The sequence below is a fragment of the Kogia breviceps genome, chromosome 18 (assembly GCF_026419965.1).
Source record: "Kogia breviceps isolate mKogBre1 chromosome 18, mKogBre1 haplotype 1, whole genome shotgun sequence".
Classification (NCBI taxonomy): Eukaryota; Metazoa; Chordata; class Mammalia; order Artiodactyla; family Physeteridae; genus Kogia; species Kogia breviceps.
The window spans coordinates 15,878,640-15,892,338 of NC_081327.1; the positions used below are offsets into that span (position 1 = coordinate 15,878,640).

The window sequence follows — 13,699 nt, forward strand, 5'->3', positions numbered from 1 at the left end:
ATATTCATTTTGATTTACCCACATGTATATTACTCTTTATTCCTTTCTGTCTTCATCTGGGACTATTTCCTTTTGTCTGAAAAACATTCTTTACTATTTCCTTTAGTGCAACTCTACTGGCATTAAATATTTTCTTCTTTTTTTTTTTTTGTATGAAAATGTTCTATTTCACCTTCATTTTTGAAGGCCCATGTACTGGATATAGACTTCTAGCTTGGCAGTCATTTTTTTTTTTTAGCACTTTGAAGGTATTATCACCCTGTCTTTTGGCTTCATTGTTTCTGTTGAGAAGTCATCTATCAGTCTAACTGTTGCTTCTTTAAAGGCAATCTGTCTTTCTTCTCTGTCCAGTTTAAATTTTTTCTCTTTCTCTTTTGTTTAATAGTTTCATTATGATAGTTTTAGGTATGGATTCTTTGTACTTATTGTCATTGTTGTTCTTAGGGCTTCCTGAGTTGATGGATTGATGTTTTTCAACAATTCTGATAAATTATCTGTCATTATTACATTCTTCTTTCTTCTTGGACTTCAGTTACTGGTGTGTTAGACCATTTTTCTGTCTTCTATATCTTTTACCCTCTCTTCAAATTTTTCCAACCTGTTATCTCTCCATGATTAAGTCTGAATATTTTCTTTTGCTTTATTTTCCAGTTCCTTAATTCTCTATCTGTGTATAGGCTAAATAATCCACTCACTGGATTCTTAGTTCAGGTTATTTTATTTTTCAATTCTTGAATATTTTTTCTTTTCATTGTCAGATCACTGCTGAAATTCACAAATCTTATCTTTCATCTTCTTGAACATAGTAAGTATAGTTATTTTAAAGTCTGTCTGATAGCTTCAAGGTCTGGAGACCCCATGTGTCTTTTTCTCTTTACTATTATCTCTGTTGATTTTCATTCATGTTGTCTTGTTTTCTTGTCGTCTGCTTAATTTTTATTGTGATTTGGACATTGTGTGTACAATATTGTTCACAGAAAGTTTTGAGGCCTAGGATCGTATTTTTTCTTCTGCCATGTAGATAGGGATATTAGCCATCCAGGACTACTTTAATAAAATAATAAAATTTCATCCAGGACTACTACTTGAGAGAATTTGTAGTTAGGTTGAAATCCTTGAAAGAGCCTACCTATGGTTCATACTTATGCCCAGGATATAGACTTTTGTGGTCCCATCCCAAAGTGATGGAGGCTCACTAGTCTTCTCCTTACTTGGCAGGCCTGAACACAAATCCCTCTCACATTCAAGGCTGTCAAAATTATCGCTTAATCTCTTGGCTTTACAGTTTTTCCACCTCAGAACTGGCAAATGCCTCCTGGAGGAAAGTGGTCCCAAATGTATGCTCTACTCCCAGAGTCTCTCTCCATCCTTTCCCAGATCCTATCTTGGTAATTCTTTTTTTTTTTTTTTTTCCTTTCTATCCTGCTAATTCTTTACTATCATGGTGGAGCTCTTTGGTGCTTTCAAGCAGGTTTTATTTTTATTTTCCAGATTTTCTAATTGCCTTTTATGGTAGGGTTACTGGGACCTAGCCCACCATTACTTGAGGTGGAAGTGCTTTGCTTAGTTCTTTTCCTTGAAAATTGACTTGTCTTGAAAAAAGAAAAGTGAACCTCTACTTTACTTCATATACAATAATATATTCAACATGAATTAAAGGCCAAAATAACGAAAGTAAAACCTTAAGACTTTTAGTAGAAAATAGAGGACCCTATCTTGATATTCTTAAAGCAGAAGTATCCAGAAAGCATATTTAAAAGAAATAATTGATAAATTAGACCGAAATAAAATGTAAAGTTCATAAGAACAAAAGTCACCAAAACTAAGGTTAAAATGCAAGCCCATTTCAGATAGGATTTTTAAGCCTCCATAAATGACCAGATTTGTATCCAGAATAAATTAGAAAAACGAAATAAAGAAACGTCTTAGAAAAAAATGGCAAAAGATATAAACAGTTGTCTGAAGAAGATGCTTTAGTGACCAATACGCATGTGAAAAGATGCTCAACTCACCAATAATTAGGGAACTCAAAATTAAAACAATGAAATATTTCATGACCATCATATTGTCAAAATTTAAAAAAAAATTTACAATTCTTTGAAGCATATGGGGAGACAAGAATTTGCTCTGTAAGTCAGAGTACAAATGAGAACAGCCAATTGTGTTTTGGAAGGTAATATCTACTGAAAATTGAATATATGCACTGTTTTTGAACCAGCCATCCCAAACCTAGTTATAAGCCCTTGAGGTATTGAATGTATGTATAAGGAGACATATCAGGGTCTGTATTGCAGCACAATTAGTGGTGATTAAAAAGGGAAACCACCTGTGTGTCCATCAATAGGAAAATGAGTTTAAAACCTGAGCTATTTTGTATAATAGATTAATATAAAGCAGTTAAAATTATTGACTAGGTCTATGTACATCAACATGGATAAATCTTGAGAATGTACTGATGAAAGGAAAAACATGTTGAATGATAATGTACAGTATGACATAATGCAAAGTTTAAAAGTAAGGGAGGGACTGCCCTGGTAGTCCATTGGTTAAGACCCTGCACTCCCAATGCAGGGGGCCTGCGTTCGATCCCTGGTCAGGGAACTAGATCCCTCATGCCGCAATGAAGATCCCACATGCCGCAACAAAGATCTTTCATGCGACAACAAAGATCCTGTGTGCCGCAACTAAGACCTGGTGCAGCCAAATTGAAAAAAAAAAGTAAAGGAAATAATACCGTAAACTCTTTAAAAATATATATACAGAAGTTATAAAGATGTAACAACGTGAACAGAAAGGATACACACCAACTTCCAATCACCTCTGGAAGAGAAGTGGAGGTTGGGATGCAGGAAGAAAATGGGGCTTCACCTCTAGTGGTAATACTTTATTTCTTACACAACTAAAACAAAAGACAAAGAACTTGAAACAAATAGTATGGCATTATGTTAAGATTTTTTTACGTTAAAAATTAATTAAATAAGAGCTGTAACAGTTCCCAGCACATAAAAAATCATTGAAGGAAGAAAGGGAAAGGGGATTGAGGGAAGGAGGGAAGGAAGGAATCAGACTCTGGATGTCCCTACGTATCATATGCAGCTGCAGGGCTCAAGCTGGTGACACTGACAACATTTCACATGGAGAATGTTGTTTAAAAATTCATTTCAGTGAGAGTGGGGGATGATGTCTTGGCATGTGTAGAAAGCTGGCTGAAAGAAACATGAGGATAGGGATGAGCTATTGGGAGCCTTACTGGTGTCAGGAGAGTTACGTTTTTTAACATCTTTATCCATAATCTGGAGGTCACAGAGCACAGGAAACTCTGGGCTTGGAAGGTGCACCAACCCCTTCCCAGGTATGAGATTTCAGGTTGGTTTCACTGAGATGTGGAGTAGACCAAGAAGGGGTAGGTAAGATGGGGTCATGAGTGGGCACTGAGTGATGCTGACCTGCAGAAGGGTGCAGGTCTAGCTGTCATCAGGTGGTCATCAAGGACCACTGAGAGTACTAGCTGAGATGTGACTTACATTTGGCAGATAGGAAGGAGAGTAGGTATGGCAGGTCCAGAATAGGGAAGGCAAGGTGGGAAGAGCATCTGATCAGGGTTCCTGATGCTGTGCAAATGTTCTTGGTCACTGAACCCTGGAATGTAGAATATGAGTACTTAAGAGAGGAAAACCTAAAATAAAGGAAAAGAAACTCTACTCTGTACAGATCCGTCTAGCTTCTGTCACTAAGTTGGTGGTGCCCTCTGAAAGGTAAAAGCTGATAAAAGATTTTGTTTACATTGAGAAGACTTTTGGATCCAGCCTTGGCCTCTGAGCTTGTTTGGATAAGCCATGTCTGGATAAAACCAAGCATGACTGGGGACCCCAGTTTGGGCCTTCTGTGGGGTTGAAGCTGGCTTTTGTTGCTCTCTTCCTTTCCGGTAGGGCACATAGCAAGCTCGCATCTGGGTCACTGTTTTCCATCTGTGCAGCCAATTGCCCAAAGATATGTAAAAACTCCCATTTTCCCAAAGAAATAAAAAACCTCATGCTAAGCAAGACACAGTTATACTTCCCCAAACTCAGCTTATATGTAAATTAAGCAGTGTATCACTAATTGGTGTCGAGATGACTAAAGAAGCCTTGTTTGAATATCTATTTTTAATTTCTCATTTGCGTGGAAAATACCTTACCTTTCAGCCTGTTAAAGAGCTTTCTGATTTATAAGGATATTATCATCCTTTTTTTTTTTTAACATCTTTACTGGAGTATAATTGCTTTACAATGGTGTGCTATTTTCTGCTCTATAACAAAGTTAATCAGCTATACATATACATATATCCCCATATCTCCTCCCTCTTGCATCTCCATCCCACCCTCCCTATCCCACCCCTCTAGATGGTCACAAAGCACCGAGCTGATCTCCCTGTGCTATGTGACTGCTTCCCCCAGCTATCTGTTTTACATTTGGTAGTGTATATATGTCCATGCCACTCTCTCACTTCCTCCCAGATTACCCTTCCCCCTCCCCATGTCCTCAAGTCCATTCTCTATGTCTGCATCTTTATTCCTGTCCTGCCCCTAGGCTCGTCAGAACCATTTTTTTAAATTTTTAGATTCCACATATATGTGTTAGCATATGGTATTTGTTTTTCTCTTTCTGACTTACTTCACTCTGTATGACAGACTCTAGGTCCATCCACCTCACTACAACTAACTCAATTTCCTTTCTTTTTATGGCTGAGTAATATTCCATTGTATATATGTGCCACATCTTCTTTATCCATTCATCTGTTGATGGACACTTAGGTTGCTTACATGTCCTGGCTATTGTAAATAGAGCTGCAATGAACATTGTAGTGCATGACTCTTTTCTTTTTTTTTTTTTCGGTACGTGGGCCTCTCACTGTTGTGGCCTCTCCCGTTGCGGAGCACAGGCTCTGGACGTGCAGGCTCAGTGGCCATGGCTCACGGGCCTAGCCGCTCCACGGCATGTGGGATCTTCCTGGACTGGGGCATGAACCTGTGTCCCCTGCATTGTCAGGCGGTCTCTCAACCACTGCTCCACCAGGGAAGCCCACATGACTCTTTTTGAATTATGGTTTTCTCAGGGTATATGCCCAGTAGTGGGATTGCTGGGTCATATGGTAGTTCTATTTTTAGTTTTTTAAGGAACCTCCATACTGTTCTCCATAGTGGCTGTGTCAATTTACATTCCCACCAACAGTACAAGAGGGTTCCCTTTTCTCCACACCCTCTCTGGCATTTATTGTTTGTAGATTTTTTGATGATGGCCATTCTGACCAGTGTGAGGTGATACCTCATTGTAGTTTTGATTTGCATTTCTCTAATGATTAGTGATGTTGAGCATCTTTTCATGTGTTTGTTGGCAATCTGTATGTCTTCTTTGGAGAAATGTCTATTTAGGTCTTCTGCCCATTTTTGGATTGGGTTGTTTGTTTTTTTGATGTTGAGCTGCATGAGCTTCTTGTAAATTTTGGAGATTAATCCTTTGTCAGTTTGCTTCATTTGCAAATATTTTCTCCCATTCTGAGGGTTGTCTTTTCACCTTGTTTATGTTTTCCATTGCTGTGCAAAAGCTTTTAAGTTTCATAAGGTCCCATTTGTTTATTTTAAGGACATCATCTTTTTTTTTTTTTTTTTTTTTTTTTTGCGGTATGCGGGCCTCTCACTGTTGTGGCCTCTCCCGTTGCACAGGCTCCGGATGCACAGGCTCAGCGGCCATGGCTCACGGGCTTAGTTGCTCCGCGGCATGTGGGATCTTCCCGGACCAGGGCACGAACCCGTGTCTCCTGCATCGGCAGGCGGATTCTCAACCACTGCGCCACCAGGGAAGCCCAAGGATATCATCTTAATTGAATAATGAGATGCTGCTTAGTATGTTCTTAAAAGTGTTTCCTCCCTCCAGTTACATTTTTTTTTTTAAGTAAATAAGTGCCATTATTTCCATTCTTAATGTCAATAGCATGGTCAATTTTCTCCTAAATCTCTCTTATAGTGAGTGAGTTTGTAATTTGAGAGTAGGAAGGAATTCTTTATGTATTTAGGAGGGTCTACTAAAATAAATTAAGGTTTCAATATGGGACTTATGAAAGTGGTGAAAATATGATAAATCTTTCTACTGCTCAGATACTGGAGGTGTTCAAAATGAACTGATAGATTTTAGTATCTTTGTTGAATATTCTTCTATAAGTCATTGATAGTTACAGATTGTTTATCTTGGCTCTGACTAAAAGAAGATAATTATTGATTAATAAATACTCATTAGCTGTATTTTCCTAATTCTGTATAAATCTAAAGAATAAATAAGTTGGTAGTCAGTGTAATACAGATTTATTCTAGCACACAAAGGTGGGGTGGCATCAAAAGGAGAAATGACACTTCCCTCCTCCTGCCCCACCTCTCTTCTCTAAAGCCTTTTTGGCTCAGTGGAAGCAGAGTTTCACGGGATGTTTGCATCTTAGAGATGGTAACAGCAGACAAAAAAAAATGTTCACCCTGTAAGAAAGAAGCATTTGAAAATCTCAACCGAATATTCATCAGATCTCTGGAAAAGGGAGGACTTTAAGCTAAGAAGTGATAGAAGTTACTGTAATGAAAATTTTTTGTTAGGTTTGACTAAATACTTTTTTTTCCCTTTCCCTGTTTCATCTCTCTTGTCTATCTACCCCTCTCCATCTCCATCCCTACCATTTACTGCAGGCCACTGTCATCTCACACAAAAACACAACGGGGAACTAAAAACAATATAGCAAACAAATAAATCTAAGACTCCAACATATACAGATTTTACTCTGGGTGAGATGGGATACCACTGGAGAGTTTTGACCAATGGAAGGGTTACACTCTGACTTAATTGGTCAGACTATGTTGAGAATTACCATAAGGGGTCTGGGTGGAAGTAGGAGGCTGATTAGGGGCCATTGCAGTAATCCCCAGAGAGAAGATGGGGACCTGCACCAGGGTGGCAGTGGTAGAAGTAGAGAGAGAAATGATTGGATTCTGGATGTATTTTGGAGGCTGAACTGACAAAATGTATTCATGGACTGGGTATAGAGTTTGAGATAAAGAAGAGCTGAATGACTCTAAGCTTTTTCACTTGAGCACCAGAAAGAATTGAGCTGCCTTTAATTGGGATGGGTAAAGTTGTGGCTAGGGCAGGTTAGGGGGAGAATTTCAGGAGCTTGGTTTCAGACGTGTTAAATTTGACTTAACTATTAAACATGCAAGTGGAGACGAAGAATAGGCATATAGTGTTTATATAACAGAAAGAAGGAATATGTGAAAAGTCAGAGAAGCTGTAAAGACAGTGAGAGTTTAAAATGTTCACATAGAGACAAGGCCCTACTGACCTGAGTCTTGGGTCCCACAGCCGTAGGGTCATGCCAGTGTCCCTAGATTTCAGCCACTGTAATTGACTTTGACCATTACAGACTAATGGAACGTATTCTTTACAGTACAGTTGATGATACCTAAAGAATTCTGAACATTTTTACAGTTTTATTGAGATATAATTGACACATAAGTTTAAGGTGTACAACATAATGATTTGATATATGTATATATTGCAATATGATTACCATAATAAGTTAACATCCATAATTTCACATAGTTATAATTTTTTGTGATAAGAATTTTTAAGATCTACTTTCTTAGCAACTTTCAAATATACAATACAGTATTGCTAACTATAGTCACCATGCTGTGCATTACAACCCCAGAACTTATTTATCTTATAACTAGGAATTTGTACCTTTTGACTAGCTTCACCCATTTCCCCTACCCCCTGCCTCTGGCAACCACCAATCTGTTCTGTTTCTATGGGTCTGATTTTTTTTTTTTTAAGGTTCCACATATAAGTGAGATCATACAGTATTTTTTTTCTGTCTCGTCTGACTTATTTTACTTAGCGTTATGCCCTGAAGGCCCATCCATGTTGTCACAAATGGCAGAATTTCCTTCCTTTTTAAAAAATATATTTATTTATTTGGCTGTGCCGGGTCTTAGTTGTGGCACATGGAATCTTCATTGCTGCATGCGGGATCTTCATTGTGGCATGCGGGATCTTTAGTTGTGGCACTTGGTATCTTTAGTTGTGGTATGTGGGATCTTTAGCTGTGGCATGCAGTGTCTTTAGCTGTGGCATGTGTGATCTAGTTCCCTGACCAGGGATTGTGCTCGGGACCCTAGCATTGGGAGCGCAGAGTCTTAACCGCTGGACCACCTGGGAAGTCCCAGAATTTCCTTCCTTTTTGTGGTTGAATAATATTTCATTATATAGACCACATTTTAAAAATCCATTCATCCATCAGTGAACACTTAGGTGGTTTTTATGTTTTGGCTAATGTAAATAATGCTGCAATGAACACAAGAGTGTAGGTATCCCTTTGGGATAATGATTTCATTTCCTTTGGATATATACCCAGAAATGAAATTGCTGGAAAATATAGTAGTTCTGCTTTTAAATTTTTGAGGAACCTCCCTACTGTTTTCCATACTGGTTGCACCAATTTACATTCCCACCAACAGTACAAAAGGGTTCTCTTTTCTCCACATCCCTGTCGACACTTGTCATCTCTTGTCTTTTTGATAATAGCCATTCTAACAAGTGTGAGGTGATAGGTCATCATGGTTTTGATTTGCATTTCCCTGGTGATTAGTGATGTTGAGCACATTTTTGTATATCTGTTGACCATCTATATGTCTTTGGAAAAATCCCTACTCAGATGCTCTGCCCATTTTTTTTTAAGGTTTACATTTTTAGAAAAATTTATTCATTTATTTATTTATCTTGGTTGTGGCTCACAGGATCTTTTAGTTGTGGCATGCAGACTCTTTATTTATTTATTTATTTATTTATTTATTTATGGCTGTGTTGGGTCTTCGTTTCTGTGCGAGGGCTTTCTCTAGTTGTGGCAAGCAGGGGCCACTCTTCATCGCGGTGTGCGGGCCTCTCACTATCGCGGCCTCTCTTGTTGCAGAGCACAGGCTTCAGATGTGCAGGCTCAGTAACTGTGGCTCACGGGCCCAGTTGCTCCGTGGCATGTGGGATCTTCCCAGACCAGGGCTCGAACTCGTGTCCCCTGAATTGGCAGGCAGATTCTCAACCACTGTGCCACCAGGGAAGCCCCATACAGACTCTTAGTTGCAGCATGCAGACTTCTTAATTGTGGCATGGGAACTCTTTAGTTGTGGCATGCGGGATCTAGTTCCCTGATGAGGGATTGAACCCAGGCCCCCTGTACTGGGAGCGTGGAGTCTTACCCACTGGACCACCAGGGAAGTCCCCTGCCCATCTTTAAATTGGATTATTTGCTTTTTGGCTATTGAGTTGAGTTAGTTCCTAATATATTTGGATATTAACTCCTTATCAGATATATGGTTTGCAAATATTTTCTTCCATTCTATAGGTTGTTTTTTCATTTTGTTGATTATTTCTTTTGCTGTGCAGAACCTTTTTATTTTGGTACAGTCCCACTTGTTTATTTTTGTTTTTGTTGCTTGTGCTTTCGGTATTATAACAAAAAAAGATGTTGTCAGGACCAATGCCAAGAAGTTTTTCCCTATGCTTTCTTCTTGTTTTACAGTTGCAGGTCTTATATTTAAGCCTAATCCATTTCAGCCTAATTTTTGTGACTAGTGTAAAATAGGGGTCTGGTTTCATTCTTTTGCATGTGAATATCTAGTTCTTCTAACACCATTTATCAAAGAGACTACCTTCTCCTCATTGAGTATTCCTGGAACCCTTGTCCCATATTAGCTGACCATACATGCATGGGCTTATTTATGGGCTTTCAATTCTGTTTCATTGGTCTATGGATCTGTTTTTATGTCAGTATCATACTGTTTGATTACTATAGCTTTGTAATATAGTTTGAAATCACAAAATGTGATGCCTCTAGCATTATTCTTATTTCTCGGCATTGCTTTGGCTATTCAGGGTCTTTTGTGGTTTCAAACAAATTTTAGGATTATGTTTTGTATTTCTTTAAAAAATGTCATTGGAATCTTTATAGGGACTGCATTGAATCTCTATAGATGGCTTTGGGTCATATGGACATTTTAGCAATATTAATTCTTTCAATCCATGAACAAAGAATCTTGCCATTTATTCATGTCTTCTCCAATTTCTTTCATCACTGTGTTATAGTTTTTAGGGTAGAGATCTTTTTTACCTACTTGGTTAACTTTATCCCTAAGTATTTTATTGTTTTTATGCTATTGTAAATGGGGTTGTTTTCATTATTTCTTTTTCAGATAATTCATTATTAGTGTTTAGAGATGATACTGATTTTTGTATGTTGATTTTTTGTTCTGCAACTTTATTGAATTCATTGATTAGTTGTAACATTTTTTTGGTGGTGTTTAGTGTTTTCTGTATATAAAACCATGTCATCTGCAAACAGACAGTTTTACTCCTTCCTTTATGATTCAGATGCTTTTTACTTCTTTTCCTTGCCTGATTGCTCTGGCCAGGACTTCCGGTACTATGCTGAGTATGACTGGTGAAAGTGGACATTCTTGTCTTGTTCCTGATTCTTAGAGGAAAACCTGTCAATCTTTTACCACTGAATATGATGTTAGCTATGGACTTGTCATATATGACCTTTATTATGTTGTCATATATTCCTTCTGTACTCAATTTGTTGAGAGTTTTTATATGAAAGGATTTTGTATTTTGTCAGATGCTTTTTCTGTATCTATTGAGATGATTTTTGTCTTTCATTCTATTAATGTGGTGTATCATATTTATTGATTTGCATATGTTGAACAGTCATTGCAGAGAAGGAATAAATCTTACTTGATCATGGATCCTTTTAATGTAGTGTTAAATTCCAGTTGGCTAGTATTTTGTTGAGAATTTTTTGCATCTATATTCATCAGGGATATTGGCCTATAGTTTTCATTTGTTGTAGTGTCCTTGTGTGGCTTTGGTATCAGGTTAATTCTGGTCTCTTAAAATGAGTTTGGAAGCATTCCCTCTTCTTTGATTTTCTGGGGAAGAGTTTGAGAAGGATTGGTGTTAATTCTTCTTTGAATGTTTGGTAAAATTCACAAGTGAAACCATATAGTCCTGGGATTTTCTTTGTTGGGAGTTTTGATTACTGATTTAATCCTTACTTGTTATTGATCTGTTCAGATTTTCTATGTCTTCATGATTTAGTCTTGGTAGGTTGTATATTTCTAGGAATTTATCCATTTTTTCTTGGTTGTCCAATTTGTTGGGGTATCGTTGTTCATAGTAGTCTCTTGTGATCCATTGTATTTCTGTGGTATCAGTTGTAATGTCTTCTCTTTCATTTGTAGTTGTATTTATTTGGCTCCTCTCTCTTCTTTTCTTGGTTAGTCTAGCTAAAAGTTTATTAATTTTGGTTATCTTTTCAAAGAACAACTCTCAGTTTTGCCAATATTTTCTATTGTTTTCCTGTCCTTTGTTTCACTTATTTCTGCTCTAATCTTTATTATTTCCTTTCTTCTGATAATTTTGGGCTTAGTTTGCTCTTTTTCTACATCCTTGAAGTGTAAAGTTAGGTTGTTTATTTGATTTTTTCCCTTAATGTGTGCATTTATCACTGTAAACTTCCCTCTTAGAACTGCTTTTGTTGTATCCCATAATTTTCCACTTTCATTTGTCTCAAGATATTTTTAAAATTTCCCTTTAGATTTCTTCTTTGATCCATTGGTTGTTCAGGAGTCTGTAGTTTAAGTCCCATGTATTTGTAAGTTTTCCAGCTTTCCTCCAGCTATTATTTCTAGTTTCAGACCATTGTGTTTGGAAAAGATAGTTGATATATTTCAGTTTTCTTAAATTTGCTAAGACTTGTTTTGTGACCTAACATATGATCTATCCTAGAAAATGTTCTCTGTGTGCTTGAGAAGAATGTGTATTCTGCTGTTGTTTTTTGGAATGTTCTGTTTATGTCTATTAGGTCTATAGTGCTGTTCAAATCCACTGTTTCCTTATTGATTATCTATCTGGATGATCTACATTTTTGAGAATGGGGTATTAAAGTTCCCGACTATAATTGTGTTGCTGTTTATTTCTCCTTTTAGTTCTGTTAATATTTGATTTATATAGATGCTCTGATGTTGGGTGCATAAATATTTACAATTGTTATATCTTCTTGAGGGGTTGATCCCCTTTGGGTCTTGTGTTTTTATCCATCAGCCATTCTGTGTCTTCCATAGGAGAATTTACTCCATTTATTTTTAAATAATTGTTGGTAGGAAAGGACTTAATTGTTGTCTGTTTGTTAATTGTTTCTGACTGTATATTCTTTGTTCCTCACTTATGTTGCTGCCTTCTTTTGTGATTTGATGACTTTGTGTAGCTTTATGCTTGGCTCCTTTATCATAATCTTTTGTGTGTCTACTACAGATTTTTCTTTTGTGGTTATGATGAGGCTTACATAAAATATCTTACAAAATCCTATTTTAAGCTGATAACAACTTAACTTCAATAGCACACATAAACTTTATGCTTTTACTTCCCCCCATACATTTTAGGTTATTGATGTTCCAGTTTACATATTTCTATACTGTGTATCCAATAACAAATTATTATACTTATGGTTATTTTAAATACACTTTTTTAAAAACTTTTAAACTAGAACTGTAAGTGAATTATACACCACCATTTCAGTATTAAAGAATCTGCCTCAGCCTATAAATTTACCATTGCTAGTGAGTTTTATACATACATTCACATGTCTATGATGTTAATTAGCATCCTTTTATTTTCACTTGAAGAATGCCCTTTAGCATTTCTTGTAAGGCAGGTGTAGTGGTGATGAACTTCCCCAGCTATTGTTTGTTCAAGAAAGTCTTTTTCTCGTCATTTCTGAAGGACAGCTTGTCCAGGTATAGTATTCTTGGTTGACAGTTTTTCCTTCCAGTGTTTTGAATATATCATCCTGCTCTCTCCTGGCCTGCAAAGTTTCTGTTGAGAAATCCACCCATAGTCCTTTTTTAAAAAATAGAATCTTATTTTATTATGGAATAATACAATATATGTAGTATATAACAACTTCATACCCATAGTCTCTATTTGGGTGAGGCTACTCCCCAAGCTCTGAGGTGTGGGTGGGTGGGTGTGTGTGTGTGTGTGTGTGTGTGTGTGTGTGTGTGTGTGTGGTACTGCTGGCTGGAAACAGATAGCACTGCTGGCTTTGTTCCCTGCCCAAGTGCAGCTATAGGATGGGCTCCACAATTGCCAGTCAAGCTTCCTAGTCAGGTGGGACTGAATGCTATACTCAGCAGTTGGGCAGGGCTGCTAATATGTTTCCCTGATCATGGGAGCCGTAGAATGGGCTCCACAGCCATTACAACTTGATGCCTGCCAACCCAAATCAGGCAGTACTGCTCACCAAGATCCCTGGCCAGATCCACTTGCTTGGGTCTGCAGATGGGCAGAGCCATTGGCTGGGCTCTCAGCTTGGGTGCCACTGCAAGCTGAGTTGTAGGGTGGGCCATACAGTCTCCCAGGTGCTCTAGCTAACATTTCTGGTTAGGTGGGACTGAGGGCTATACTCATGGCAGGACTATAACATGAACCTGCGTCCCTGCCTGGGTTGGGGGGCAGAACAGGCTCCAAGGATAGCATAGCTTATTGTCTGGGAACTTGAATGAGGAGAACTGCCCACTGAGTTCTCTGGCCACAGAAGGCCACTGGCTCAGCTCTATGTGTGGACAGA

The 13,699-nt window shown here is 37.8% G+C and overlaps 1 long non-coding RNA gene across 2 annotated transcripts in view; it reads left to right on the forward strand.

Annotated features, from left to right (window-relative positions):
• LOC136793041 (uncharacterized) overlaps positions 1–13,699 on the forward strand; it is a 269,126-nt gene that overhangs the window by 160,102 nt on the left and 95,325 nt on the right. The gene's annotated exons all lie outside the window — the stretch shown is intronic.